This window comes from Papio anubis, chromosome 15 (assembly GCF_008728515.1).
Source record: "Papio anubis isolate 15944 chromosome 15, Panubis1.0, whole genome shotgun sequence".
NCBI lineage: Eukaryota > Metazoa > Chordata > Mammalia > Primates > Cercopithecidae > Papio > Papio anubis.
Window position 1 is genome coordinate 1,691,996 of NC_044990.1, and position 16,194 is coordinate 1,708,189.

General features: G+C 38.6%; 1 protein-coding gene and 1 non-coding gene across 4 annotated transcripts in view; both read right to left on the reverse strand.

The window, feature by feature from the left end:
- The window catches only part of MICU2 (mitochondrial calcium uptake 2), a 94,287-nt gene that overhangs the window by 39,050 nt on the left and 39,043 nt on the right, over window positions 1-16,194 (reverse strand). The window lies entirely within an intron of this gene.
- Window positions 11,000-11,101, reverse strand: LOC116270652. The gene has a single exon (XR_004178800.1). It is a non-coding gene; the product is annotated as a U6 spliceosomal RNA (small nuclear RNA).

Consider the following 16,194-nt stretch of genomic DNA (forward strand, 5'->3'; position numbering starts at 1 on the left):
TTAGAAAGCTTCCTTTTTTTGAACTCTGGAAAGACCTCTTAGGCTTGTAACTCTCCAGTCAAATGTAAAAGTCTAGCCAACATAACCATCCATTCTAAAGTAGTTAACTTTTAATAATTTCCTATTGGATAACAGAGATTCAAAATTCTTCCAGATTTTCAGCCACCCTCTTTACTGCCTACATCATTTTCCTAATATCCACCATAATTCTAAAGCCATTACATTGTTTTTTTTTTAGGACTTATTCTGATGATAGCCTCAAGTCATTTTAAACATCTAGAACAAAACTGAAAAATGTTTTATTTTTGTCTCTTACGTAAGCAATATACAGCACTAACTTTACTTACTGCTCTCAAAATTATCTTGTCTATGAAGTTCCTTCAGTACAATTACATGGTCTGTGAAAATTCAGGTGGCACATTAAAAAAGAGTGCTTTTAGATGTGCCTTTTCTGTAGTTTGGGTTGTTTAATTTGGACGATTAATCTACAAGGGCAAATTCTATTATTTGGTATTAGTAAACTGTCAGGATTTTATTTTTACATTATTAATCAAAACATTAGTTGTGAATATGACTACGTACTTTTTAGAAACATCTATGACTATGTTCGTAAGCTTAGGTGTTGATATTTTGGGGTAATTTTTATTCACTGGAGAAACTATTATGTCCCAGCCAAAGAGCCCCAGATTCTACTGTTAGGTGGTGTTATAGTATCAGATAATCAAACAGACAAAAATTACCATGTATTATACAAATCTAAGTGAGTGAATGTGTATATAATATACAGTCCTATAATGCTGGTAATGAACTCCAAAAAACTGTGTAATACATGTATTTACTTATCTTTAGTCAATTAACTTAAAAAATAAACTGATCATTATTTCTCTGCTTTTCCTAAAGTTATGCCACAAATATTCATTACCATATGCCCTTTTATTTTTTGACAATTTTATCTGTTTTTAAAAAGGGGATTAATCCTTACATCCAACTTAAAGTATTCTAGAAAGCAATGATTAACATTTTGAAGGCAGAAGAGGACCAAGAGTTTAGGGTAGCAAAATGGATGGTGTCTAAGAGTTTCTTAGAAATCAGATTATTTCTAAGGGGTGTTATCTGTTTGAAGGCTAGATTCCTTTTTGGTCTTTCAAGAATCGTTTAAAAAAAACAATCCTTCTACTTGAAACTGAGTGAGTAAAGAAGGTAATGTTTGCTTCCCTCCAGCTAGAAGTCTGGCTGCCAAACAGCTAAGCCAATAAAATTGAATACTGTGTGAATGAAATACCACAATAAAGCCATGAACTAACTGAATAATATAACACCAGAATTACAGATGAAAAGTAAATTATAAAATCTATGGAGGCAGATTTCATACCTGTCTTACTTTTATGCAGGTCGGTCAGTGCTAAACATTTAAATATTTGTTGAATAAACAAATCAGAAAAGATTTCACAATGTCTTCTCATCCAGGTCCCTGTCTTTTGGATAAATTATTATATCCCCACTTTACATGTACAACAAATTGGCAAGAGGAATTAGGTAACGATATGGGCATTGAAGGATTTATTTTCATATCTCATATAGATTTTTCAAAAACAGGTGTTAGACTCTCTGAATTCCATGATAGTAGTAAAAAGAACCTGCGGCCTACTTTCAACACTTAACAAAACTGAATAATTATGCATGGTACGATTATAGAGGCAGTTTTGCTGCTTTTCATTATTTCATGTAGATTACAAGTTCTATTTGATACGTATATAAATATTTGATCATCAAAAAATGAGAAAACCAGATACTTAATGTAGTTTAAGTTGTAAAAACATCTTTTCAAATTTTTTTAATTCAAATGGAATAAATAATTAGAAGCTACTATTCTCTTACAAAAAATTCATTTTTAGATTAAAAAAAAAAAAGACAAGGCAGAGATACTAGGAGTGAACCCGGTTCTCTCCTGCTTCCTCTTTCTCTTCAGTTAATGCACCTTTCACTGAGCATTATGAGAAGCTGCGGTGTTTCAGATCCAGAACACTCTGTAGGGTTTCTTGGTAGACAGTCGTCCCACCCAGGCTGCTTCCTCTATGCTACTTGTTCACAGGCTGAGCAGCACAATAAGAGGTCCGTGGTCTGACCTGCACAGCAGGAGCTATGACCTCATTTCTCCTGACAGCAGTAACAAGGCAAGGCCGTATTACATACCCCTAAGTATTTCTGGACAATATTTTTCTATTTAAGGATAAAACCCATCTGGCAAATCTAATTTTTCCTTCTGTTTTTGTTTCAGTTTGTTTTTTTCAATGTGGCGTAGGGGGGCACTCCTGTCTCTCTTTATTTCCACATTCACACAAAAAATTCAGTCGCATTATTTTCACAGCTATTTTATATGTATTCACACACTTATGTATGAAAATAACAGAATGGGGCAAAACACAGGAAAAAAGATAGATCTAGACTTGAGGTTGTAATGTTTCATTGTATGAATATGAAGACAAGAAAAACACATTGGTTTGTTTTTTGTTTTTTGTTTTTTTTTTGCAGGAGGCGGCATAGATCTTGAAGCACCAGGACAGAATTTTGGCTCAGGAAGTAAAATGTTTTAAAAGGATTCCACCTATAGTAGAGATTCCACCATGTGGTTTTCACTGTTTACAAAGGATTTATGAAGTAAAATCCAGATACAGCATATCCTGTTATAGGTAAGCAGACCTTCTAATACTTAAAATAGTAAACCTGCATTTATACACATTAAGTGTTCTTACAGATCAAATAAATCTGCCTCTGGCCAAAATAAAGTTATTTGATAAACATAATTACAAAAACAATACCAGTACTATATAACTTAATTTCATTTTGTAGAGGTCAGTAGTCTTCTAATACATAAAAGTTAGACAATAGACATATTTCCTTCATTTTATAACTTTTTCATAAATATATGTGACAACTTGATATCAATATTAGAATCAACCTAAGACAGAGCTGATTATACTCTAATAAATGCTTTTATTCAGTCACAGCTATAATGGAAACCAAGGCAGAAAATGATGCATTAGCAAAACTAACCTTCCTCATATCACTAATAAAAGTGGTAAGTGCCACAGCTAACATCATACTAAAAGCTCTCAGCTTTTCTTCTAAGAACTGAAATGAGACAAGGATGCTCACTCTCACCCCTTCTATTCAACATAGAACTGGAGTCCTAGTCAGAGAAATTAGGCAAGACAAAGAAAAATAAAGGGCATCCAAATTGGAAAGGAAGAAGTCAAACTGTTCCTATTTGCAGACAACATGATCTTATATACAGAAAAACCTAAAGACTCTACCAAAAAAACTCTTAGAATAAATGAATCCAGTAAAGTTGCAGATATAAAATCAACATAGAAAAATCAGTAGCATTTTCTATATGCAAGCAAAGAACTAAGAAATCAAGAAGGGAATCCCATTTGCAATAGGTACAAACACACACACACACACACACACACACACAAAACAACTGGGAATAAATTTAACTGACGAGGTGAAAACCTTCACAAAAATAACTACAAAACACTGATGAAAGAAACTGAGGAGGATACAGACAAATGGAAAAACACCCCCTGCTCGTGGATCAGAGAATTAATATTGTTAAAAGGACCACACTACCCAAAGCAATCAACAGATCCAATGTAATCCTTATCAAAGTAACAACGACACTCTTCACGAAGTAGAAAAAAAAATCCTAAAACTTCTACGGAACCATAAAAGACCCTAAGTAGCCACAACAATCCTCAGCAAAAGGAACAAAGCTGGAGGCATCAAACTACCAGACTTCCAAATACACTACAAAGCTGTAGTCACCAAAAAACAGCATGGTATGGCATAAAAACAGAAACACAGATCAACAGAACAGAGAACCTAGAAATACATGATGTATCTACAGCCAACTGATTTTAGTTAAAAGTACCAAGAACCTAAGTTGGGGAAAGAACAGTCTCTTCAATAAATGGTAGTGGGAAAGCTAGATACCCACATGCAGAAGAATGACACTGGACCTGACCCTCTCACCTTATATAAAAACCAACTCAAAATGGATCAAAGACCTAAACGTAAGACCTGACACCACAAAACCACTACAAGAGAACAGGTGAAATACCTCAGGACATTGGTTTGGGAAACGATTTTATGAATAAGACCTCAAAAGCACAGGCAACAAAAGCAAAAAATAGTGAGATGATACCAAATGAAAATGCTTCTGTACAGCAAAGGAAACAAACAAGGGTAAAAAGACAACCTATAGAATGGGAGAAAATATCTGCAAAACTATTCATCTGACAGGGGATTCACATCTAGAATGTACAAGTGCAAACATCTCAACAGCAAAAAAATCACAAAATACTTCAACGAAAAACGGGCAAAGAGCCTGAATAGACACTTCAAAAAAGAACACATACAAAATGACCAATAAACACATGGGAAAAAAAAAAAAAAAAGCTCAACATCACTGATCATCAGGGAAATGCAAATCAAAACTATAATGAGGTATCGTCTCATCCCAGCTAGGATGGCTATTATCAAAAAGACAAAAAATAAACTCTCGCAAGGATGCAGAGACAAGGAACTCTTTTCTGAGACAGGGTCTTGCTCTGCTGCCCGGGCTAGAGTGCAGGGGCGTGGCCAGAGCTCACGGAATCCTCAACTTCCCGGGCTCAGGTAGTCCTCTTGCTCAACCTCCCAACTGGCTGGGACTATGGATGTGCACCACCAGGCCTGGCTAATTTTTTGATTTTTAATAGAGATGAGGTCTTGCTATGTTGTCCAGGTTGATTTCAAATTCCTAAACTCAAGCAATCCTCTCACCTCAGCCTCCCAAAGTGCTGGGATTACACTCGTGAGCCACTGCACCGGTCAGGAAAGGAACTCTAATACACTGCTGGTGAGAATGTAAACTAGAACATATACTACTATGGACAACAGTTTGGAGTTCCTCACAAAACTAAAAATAGAATTACCGTATGATCCAGCAACCCCACTACAGGGCATTCATCCAAAGGAAAAAACAATCAATATATCAAAGAGGCATCTGCATCTCCCCAGGACACTTACTGCAGCACTATTCACAACAGCCAAGACATGGAATCAACCTAAGGGTCCAACGACAGATGAAGAACAGATAATGAAAATGTGGTACATGCATACAGTGGAATACCATTCAGCCATTAAAAAAATGAAATCCTGTCATTAATAGCAACATGGATGGAACTGGAGGACATTATGCTAAGTGAAATCAAGCCAAGAATCAAAAGTTAAACACTCAATATTCTCACTGATATGTGGAAGCTAAAAAAAAGTTTATCTCAGCTGGGCGCAGTGGCTCACGCCTATAATCCCAGCACTTTGGGAGGCCGAGGCGGACTGATCACCTGAGGTAAGGAGTTCAAGACCAGCCTGACCAATATGGTGAAACTCCATCTCCACTAAAAAATACAAAAATTGATGGGTGTTGTGGTGGGTGCCTGTAATCCCAGCTACTCTGAAGGCTGACGAAGGAGAATCACTTAAACCCGGGAGACAGAGGTTGCAGTGAGCCGAGACCACACCACTGCATTCCAGCAAGAGCGAAACTCCATTTAAACAAAAAAAAGTTGATCTCATAGAAGTAGACAGTAGGACAGAGTATACTGGGGGTTGGGAAGAGTGGGAGGAAGAGTGGGATAGGAAGAGATTTGTTAAAGGATACAGAACTACAACGAGACTGGAGGGCAAAGTTCTAGTGTTCTATATACCACTGTAGGATGACTACAGTTAGCAGTAATACATAGTTTTAAAGATCTAGGAGGAGGAAACTGAATGTTCTCAACACAAAGAAATGATAAATGTTTGAGATGCATATACTAATCACCCTGATATGATCACTACACATTACATGTATTGCAACATCACTATGTACCCCGCAACTATGTACAATTATGGGTCAATTAAAAAAATAAAAATCAATAAATAAAACATTTTAAGTGGTAATTGAAGAAAAAAGAGGACAAATTCAGTGGTGCTATTTTCCTTCAACAAAGTATATGGCTTGTTTATGTTTGCTGGAATATTTAAATAGTGAATGCAAAGATGGTCTCTGGTTGTATTTTTTCTAAAGGGAGACAAATGGTTAGTCCCTAAAATGCCTAAAACTGGCTTCCTTGCCAATTTCCAAAGTATGGTCTTCAAATACATTCGTTTTGGAAGGGATAAAAAGACTTTTTTTTTTTTTTGCAACCTCAAGCATTGTGAAATAATAAGAGCATCATACACAACAAATTATTTAGTTTAAAAATGATCTAAAGGGGAAATATAGCAGCTAAGAGATTATGTAACGTGGGGGAGGGGGAGGTAAGGGAAAGCTTCTCCAAATGAGTTGCTTAAGCGAAGATCTTAAGTGGATAAATTAGCTCAGAAAAGTGAGGTTAAAAGCATTACACACATCCTATGTGTAAGTTCTGAGATGGGTTTGTGTTGTAATGTTCTACGACCAGACGGCAGGTCCTGCCAGTCTCCTCTATTGTGATGAGAAGGCAGGAGAAGCTAAGTGCCAAGGCTAGTAGTTTCGGCAGAGCAGGCTGAGGTGGTTCCTATGTAATGATTTCTAGTTTCTCTGTAGCTAGGTGGTCGGGTAATTTGCTAGAGCATACAGGGGAAGGTGTTAAGGATAGCTAGAGGCTCGCAGAAACTCAGCATGATACATCTGAGATTGCTAGTATAAAAAAATACAATTGATTTTTATATAGTGCTGCTCTATCCTGCGACCCTGATAAACTTACCATTAGCTCTAAGAGCTTTAATATTGATTCTTTGGCATGTTCTACATAGGTCATCATCCTGTGCATAAACAAAGACAGCTTTATTTCTCCCTTTTAAACGTGGAGGTCTCATTTCTTTTCCTTCCCTTTTCGCATTGGCTAGACCTTCCAGCACAATGTTGAAGACAAGTAGTGAGAAGGGACAGCCTTGCCTAGTTCCTGATCTTAGGGGCAAAGCATTCAATCTTTCATCATTAAGAATATTGGCAACTGGCTTTATGTACTTACTGTCTTTTATTGCCTAGTCTTAGAAGTCTCACAGTGTCTCTACCGCACATGCTCTATGAGTTGAGGCAGCCACAAAGTTACAAGGGGAGGGACAAAGGCTCCACTTTTGAATAGGGAATGATAAGGTTCTGCATGAGCATGTGAGACCAGAAATAGACTTTTCAATTTTGAAAATACAAATGCTACAGCATCTTAATGATGTATCTCCTCATATGGCATATTCTCCCTTTTCCTGCTTTACCTAGGGGAATTCTATCCATGCTTCTCATATCCTCTGTGAAATATCTGATTATTCCAGCCCTCATTGATCTCTCTGCTGAAATGTTATCAGACTTTAGTCTATTACTGAAACTCTTACGCTATTATCATGAATTTTGTTAATGGAATAATAGTATGTTTTATTCACCATTATATCCCCAAGGCCTAACACAGTACCTGTTACATAGGGCAAATCAAATAAAAATTTAAAGAAATGTATGGATTATAACTCATCATTTCATTATGTAAGAGTCTGTACTGACTGATGTGTTTATGACTCTATCTAACATCTGTGCCAGGCACTGTGCTAGGTTGGGAATACGACGTCAAGTAAGACAGACCCTGATGCGGTTAACAGAACTGCGGACGGGGTAGGCACAGGTGTCTATGTGTACTTGGGGGTGGGGTGGGGGCAGAGCATCTGCAGTGCATATAGAGTTCTTTACCTGAGATGCCTCTGGTACTTCTTAGAGATGTTCAAGAAACAAGGAATATTATGGGTCTTGTGGTCAGGTGAGAGGTCTGATGTGGAGATACAGGTATGAAAATCAGTGTTCAGGGAACAGATCAATCACTGATGTGGATAAGATCATCAAGGAAGAAGAGTCAAAGATATATGAAAAACTATATTCACTATAGCATTATTTATAAAAGTGAAAAAACTATACACAAATGTTCTACCACTAGGGAATCAACTAAATTAATTATGGCATATTAATAAAATAGTGTTGTGCAGTCGCAAAAACAGTATTTTAGAAAAAATATTTATTGACAAGGAAAATAACTCATGATCCATTATACAGAAGAAGTTAGGGTATAAAAACAGCATATAAAGCATGGTCTCAAATTTGTAAAAAGAAATGTGCTAATGTTGGTTATTTCTGAATGGTGGTGACAATCTGGTTGACTTTATTTTCTGCTCTATACTTTGTAACGTCTTAGTTTCTAACATGAACATAGGTTCTATTACAAAAAAGTGTTATTTCTTAATCTAAAATATGTAGCTGCTAATGTTTACCTGATGAGTGTGGTTAAGATCTGAACACCGATTTTGTGGATAGAAGGTTTTAATCTTTTAAAATTTTAGACTTTTAATTTAGAATTATTGATTTTAACCTATAGCAGCTACAGGTCTTCTCACATTCTCTAATTTAATCATGCCAACAACACTATATGGTAGACACTATTATTTTATAGATCTGGAAACAGGTCAGGTCAGGTAGTTTACCCAAGGTTACAATGGCGCTAGTGAAGCTGTGGAAAGAGGACCAGGTCCTGTTTGACTCCAATATGCCACCCTTTACCACAATTGACACCCAGCATCCCAAGACACCTTCACATAGGTTATATTTCTCAAACTTGTTTGATCAAAACAATCACTTGGAGGGTGCTTGCTAAGCATACAGGAATCTAAGAGAGATAAGTAGATAGAAAGTGGGAGGGTTATACAAGGATTCTACCACCGTATCTCAGACTTTCTGAATAAAAATTTCCCAGGGTGGGGGAGGAGAGAAGACAAGCTTGAGATTTTTTTTTTTCTCTTGAGACAGAGTCTCGCTCTGTGGCCCAGGCTGGAGTGCAGTGGCACGATCTTGGCTCACTGCAAGCTCCGCCTCCTGGGTTACACCATTCTCCTGCCTCAGCCTCCTGAGTAGCTGGGACTACAGGCGCCCATCATCACGTCTGGCTAATTTTTTTTTTTTTGTATTTTTAGTAGAGACGGGGTTTCACCGTCAGGATGGTCTCGATCTCCTGACCTCGTGATCCACTCACCTCGGCTTCCCAAAGTGCTGGGATTACAGGTGTGGGCCACTGCGCCCTGCCGACAAGCATAAGAGTTTTTAAACAAGGGCCCTAAGTGAATTTACTGTCAGGTAAGTCCGTGAAATTCTATTATCACATTAGATAACTGATACTCAGTTTTAGGGAGCAGTAATCAATCTCAGAGAGATTAAGAGATGAGCCCCAAATCAGATTAAGCTACAGTACATGGTGGCAAAGACAAAAACTACCTAGTTCAACTGCAATTAATTTTCAAATTTAAGACTCATTTGTGGAATTTCAAAGTCCAAGATAAATTTGCAAAGATACGGGGTCACATGAGCAACTCTGGCACGTGCACCATAATACATTCTATGGTCACCCTAATCATAACCCTTTCAGAGTAAGCAACTGGTTAATCTAAATTTGGGGGTCTGAGTTGGCTGTTCATTTGTCTGTTTATTATTTATGTATTTATTCGCAAAAAAATCTCATGTTGTAAGTTAAATAAGGGCATACCATATACTGGTATAAGGAACAGTCAAAACCGGCATAGGGCAAAACTGCTGCGGCATCTTCCTCAAGGCCTGATTTCTCTCTTCCCAGTTCAGCAACTGTGCAGCTGAACATGGTGGAGAAATAGAACCACAATTATGCAGAACAAACTTACTTCAACTTTAGAATAACCTCAAGTGGGACTTTAATAGTGGCATCTGTTCTGTGACCCATTTTTGCTTACACTTGACCAGTTATGAAGACGTTAACAGAGGTTTAAGCTGTGACCTCAGGCTCGTGGACGTGTGAAAAAAACCTTCAGGGAATTTAAGCTAAAATCATGGTCTAACAGGTGGTAGAATCGATATTTTTAAAGGGTAGGGGTAGCACCATTTTAGTTTTCCCTTAAATATTATTACTGACAATGACTGTAAGGTCTAGCTGCACACACAGGAGCTACAAATATCTGCTTGCTTTAACTTAGTAAAGACTTAAGGCAAAATCCACTCTATCATCTCATTCCAGACACTTTCGGTATTCCAAAGCTACATAAATTTATTAATTTTCAGTTTTCAGTTTCAACTTAGGCTGAATTACACTTGAAAATACTTACTGCCAGGTATGGTGGCTCACACCTATAATCCAGTGCTTTGGGAGGCCAAGACGGGAGGATCACTTGAAGTCAGGAGTTCAAGACCAGCCTGGGCAACCAAGCAAAACCTCTGTCTCTACAAAAATTAAAAAATTAGCTGAGCACAGTGGCATGTGACTGTAGTCCCAGCTACTTTGGAGACTGAGATGGGGGGATTGCTTGAACCCAGGAGGTTGGGGCTGCAGGGAGCTATGATCGCACCACTGCGCTCCAGCCTGGACCATGGAGCAAGACCCTATCTGTTAAACAAAACAAAGCAAAATAAACAACAACACTTTGAGGTAGGTACTATTAGCATTCCCATTTTACTGATGAGGAAACCGAGGCTAAGAGCTTACACAACTTTGCCCACAGACACAATACTACTAAGTGGTGGAGCCAGTACTCAAACTCACTTTCTGTCCTATTCTAGGACCTGTACTCTCAACTACACAATAATGCCCATTCTTCTTTTGTTCTTCACTTATGTGTGTGGACTCCAACTATCCTTTCATCTCATTGGGCCCTACAATCTATTTGAATCTATGACCTTTTCACTATTTCTCACCTGCTCATGTCCTAACATGCCACCTGGCTCAGCTTCCACGGTCAACCATCAGACCTGTTCCCTTGTGCACACATTGACTCCCTTGCTTTTCTTTCACTTTGTCGTATGCTCTTGGCTAATCCCGATGCTGGCTATATCCAACTCTCTGCCTATTCCACACCAGCACTTTTACAGTTGAACACAGTGGAGAAAAAGAACCACAATCATGCTAAACAGACTTATATATTTTTAATACCTTTTAAAAAATATATGGAATGCTTCACAAATTTACGTGTCATCCTTGCACAGGGGCCATGCTAATCATCTCTTATTTTTCCAATTTTGGCATACGTGCTGCCAAAGCAAGCATATAAATAGACTTAACTTCAAAATTAATAACCTCAAGTGGGGACTTTAATAAGGCGACTGCCGATCATATAGTATTTCTCAATTCATCAACTCTCTCACTCTCTTATAAGGCTATTTCTGCAAACCTCAATACCTTCCCCCCTCTTCACTCTCAGCTGATGACCTGGCTTCCTAATTCACTGAGAAAAAAAGAAAGAAAGATGATAGACAACTTGACCAGCTCCCATTAGCTGTCATGTGGTGTGTGTGCCTTTTCTCCCACCATTACGAAGGAACTCTGTGCTCCTACCTAATCCAAGCTTCCACTGTGCTCTCACACTCTTTTCCCTCTCGTCTTCACAAGGACTTTGTTTTAGAAATTGTTCCTTCTTCCTGCACTGCCCAGTTTTCCTGTCTCATCTACCAACACACATTGAAAGATCCTCTTAATCGCATTTCCGCCTCCGTCTACTGCTTCATCTCTCTCTTTCTCTTTATGGCAAGCCACTCTGGGGTTTATTTTTTGTTTTTCCCATTTTTTTCCTAAACTCACTCTAGTCAGGTTTTCGTGTTTACAACAATGCACCAAAACTGTTCTTATAAAGGTCACCAGTAACCCACATATTGCCAAATCCAATGGTCAATTCTTAGTCCTCATCTGGCTTGACTTCTCAACAGCATCTTTCATAGTTGATTACTCCGTCCTTGAAATGCTTTCTTTTTTTTTTTTTCTCGGCTCACTGCAAGCTCCGCCTCCCGGGTTCACACCATTCTCCTGCCTCAGCCTCCCGAGTAGCCGGGACCACAGGCGCCGCCACCATGCCTGGCTATTTTTTTGTATTTTTAGTAGAGACGGGGTTTCACCGTGTTAGCCAGGATGGTCTCGAACTCCTGACCTCGTGATCCGCCCACCTCAGCCTCCCAAAGTGCTGGGATTACAGGCGTGAGCCACTGCGCCCGGCTGAAATGCTTTCTTTACTTAAATTTCACAACACTCTGCTTTCCTGGTTTTCTTCCTACCTTTTAGCTGGTCCTTCTCTGGTTTTCCTCATCTCTCCACCTCCAAGCATTGGTATAACTCACCGCTCCGTCCTTTGACTTATCTTTTCTACCTAAACTCATTTTTGAAATCTCATCAAGTATTTTAGCTTTAAATAGCACGTATATATTGAAGATTCTTAAATTTACATCTCTAATGTCTAGGGAGTTTTCAGGATAGTGAAGACATGAGACTATTTGGAAGTTTAAAGAATGAGACAGTGGAGAGAAAAAGTGATGGAACTAGCGGAGGGGGCGGAGGAATCAGCCTTAGCAGGGCAAGAGCACTACTTCCAGTTTAAATGGCCAGAAAGCATGTAGACAACTTCTGGGGCAGGAAGGGATGATCTGAAGAACTCCCTAGCTTATGGCCTTAATTTGCTCAGTTAAAAATAGGAGAAATAATACTATAAATGTGAAAAAAGGATGTGATAAAAAGTCTGAAAAAAGAAGCAAGAGTTGAGAAGAGCTGACGAAGGAAATAGGAGAAAGCTAATTCATGTGTAAAATGATTTGAAAACTCTAGGTGAAGGTGAAGACTATGAAATTAGTGGCTCCAGTCTACACAATCACATGATTTTCTCCCAAAGTTGATAGCAGGCTAAGTCCGACAAGAACAACAAAGGGGAAAGATATTTGCAAGTAGTTATTAAACAGTGACAAAATGACAAACCTGTAGCTACAGGGGAGGAAAAATACCCAGGATAGTGGAGAGCTTGGGAATAATGGGATAGTTGAGACTAGAAGCTTTTATTAAATCTGAGAATGGGTGCATTGGGTATTAGAAAATGGGCAGGGTGGGGACAAGAGCAAGTTGTTGCCAGAGAATGGGATTCTGCAATTTGAGATTTTAAAACTGGAGCAATTCCAGGTAATGGACATGGGAAGTGAGTAAGAATGAAGGCCACTGGAAATGAGAACTAAAGAACTATAAGGCTAAAGAAATTCAGCAGAAAAGAATATAAGAAGGGAAATGGCATTCTGGCTAGATAAGCTAGGTCTCAAAGCAGCACATTTGATGGTTTTTGGAGTGCACAATGGAGGACTGAGGATGACACCGGTTTCCCTCAAGCCTACCACGGAACCAGGAAGAATGAGTGTCTACTTGAAAGGAGCATGGGGAGATGGTTTACATAAGCCTCATTAACTACTATTAATAAAGTATATTATTTGCAAAAAATCCAAAAAGATAAATACCAGGTAGAAATCAGTTTAGGATCTAATAAATCTTAGACTGTTTTGTATCTTTCTGTTTCTTCATGGCCATCATGGGTCAGTGGGTTGGCCCTGTTTTTCCTTATTTTGCTGTTCATCATGATCTGTAGGAATGCAACCAAGATGATTATTCTTCTTATCCAGGATGAAAAATGAAGATGAAGTACATCATATGCATAAAGGATGTATTATTTGGCCTGCAAAATTACTGAATTCTTGATTTAGCTAAATGCCTTCTGATAGTTTAATTGCATTCCAATGAATAATAAAAGTGGAAACATTATAATCTTTAATCATGGTTTACTTTAGTTCTTTGAATATATTTACAATGGCTATTCTGAAGTCTTTTTCTGGTATATCTGATATCTGGTTGCAATCACAAGCAGTTTCTGTTACCTGCTTTTGTCCAGTAGGGTCATATATTCCTGTTTGTTTGTATATTTCATAATATTTTGTTATAAAAACTCACATTTCAGATAATACACTGTGGCAACTCTGAGTACTACTAACAATTCCCTGCTCCCCCAGGGTTGTTATTGCTATTTGCTTATTTGCTCTTTGTTTAGTGCCAAGCTGGACTGTTTTAATGAAGACTATCGCCCCCAGTGTTAAGCCTCTGACAATGCTCCTCAGGGAGGCAGTTTGGGGTATGCCTTCAGTCACCCTGGGATGACAGTAATTTGGGCAGCACTCTAGTTTCCTTTTTCTTGACCATACCAAGATGTTAAGCTCTACTAATTTGGGGTCCTTTGAAGGAATAATTTCCATGGTCAGTGTTTAATATTTGTAATGGCCCCAGGAGGGCTCCTTACAGCTGTCTCTTTCCCTAGGTCTCTTCCACAGAGCAGCCAGCCTACAGTTTAGCCTGTTATCTTAATTGGATTTGTCAACGTCCTCCAAATTACCTTTCACCACAACCTCCGCTTGTTTTTGAGTGTGGCTCTTAGGCTTGAACTTCTCCGTTTTCTGTTGACGATGAAGTCAGTTTCTCTGGGAAGAGATAAGGACCTATTTGTTTTACCTGTTGCCCACACCCTCCACTTCTCACCCCACAAAATCTGTGGGCTGGGCTCTGGGGCTGGGAGTGGGACCAGTGGTGTAACTTCAGGTCTTCTTGACTTGCCTCTCTCAGTGTGGAACCTGTCTTACAAGTTGAGACAAGAGCAATCAGGGTCCCAGTATTCTTAGTAGCACAGAGCCCAAGGTGGAGCTTCCATTTCACAGGTGAGGGCTGGGTGGGAGAAGGGAGCTCCTACTTCTCAGCTGCACTCCCCAGAACTAGCCTCAGCAACAAGTAGCTGGGGGCAGGATGAGAAATGCTGATACCCTGTTTCTCTGGGAAGAAAGCCCTCTGAATGGGTACTGAGGAGAGAGGAAACCCTCTGTTCTTGGCTGCACCAGTTTGGAATAAGTTTCCATTCAACAAACTGGGACAAGATAAGGAGGGAGTTCTTAGTTCAAGCATCCTAGACTCTTACTTTTCTTATAGATTTTCTTAAAGAGATGTTTTTTAATGTACTGTATGACTCTAACACCACTTCCAGAGACTTTGAAGGAAGGTCTTATATAAGATTTTTTACCAGTTTCAGTGGGAAGTGGGCCAATGGAGTTACTCATGCTGCCATGATGAAAGTCAATTATTTAAGTTTATTCACTTTTACTCAGTAAAATTCCATTGTGTGAATATACTGTAGCAGTTTATATTTCTAGTCTGTTATTAATGGACAGTTGAGTTGTTTCCAGCTTTTTTTGCTAATATAACACTGATACTATAAGCATTCTTATACATATATCCCACTGCACAGGCGCAAATATTCCTGTTGCATATAGAGTATATACAGGAATGGGATTTGTGTATCAAAAGTTATGCTAATGTTTAACTTTATAAAACAGTTCTAAATTGTTTTCCAAAGGAGTAGTTTCTTTCTTTTTTTTTTTTCTGAGACAGAGTCTTGCTCTGTTGCCCAGGCTGAAGTGCAGTGGTGCGATCTTGGCTCATGGCAACCTTCTGGGTTCAAGTGATTCTCCTGCTTCAGCCTCCTGAGTAGCTGGGACTACAGATGCACGCCACCATACCTGGCTAATTTTTAGTAGAGACAGGGTTTCTCCATGTTGGCCAGGCTGGTCTTGAACTCCTGACCTCAGGTGATCCACCTGCCTTGGCCTCCCAAAGTGCTGGGATTACAGGGGTGAGCCACCGTGCCCAGACCAAAGTAGTAGTTTCAATTGGCATGTCCAACTAACAGGGTATAAAAATCTTAACTGATCTACATTCTCTTCTACCGCTGTCATTAACAAACTTAATTGTTGCTAATCTAATATGTACAAAATTATATATTATTGTAGCCACTAACAAGGGTAAACATATTTATGTTCATTTTTCATACACATTTCCTCTTCTGTGAATGCCTATTACTTCTGTCCCTTTTTTAAAAAAAATTGTCTTTTTCTTATTGATTTCTAGTTTTCTACATATACTAAGTATTGTCTTCAATTTTGGAAGTTTTTGGCTTACCTTTTCAATTTCTCTAAGGCAAATCAATAGAAGTTCTAATTTTAATATGGTTGAATTTTATCAATCTTTTATGATAGTGCTTTTTGTGGCTTATCTAAGGAAGATTTCTCTAACCTAAGGAGACAGATTTTAAAATTATCTTTGAAAAATGTTTGCTTGTTTTCCACAGGCATATCTAACTGTACTAGTACCATTCGTTGAACAGTCCCTCTTTTTCTACTGATTTATAATGCCACCTCTCTCATATACGAAAGTTTCATTGTGCTTCTGGGCCCTTTATTCTGTTCCAATGGTCAGTTTGTCTCTCCCTATGCCAATGCCATTTGATTACTGAGGTTTTATA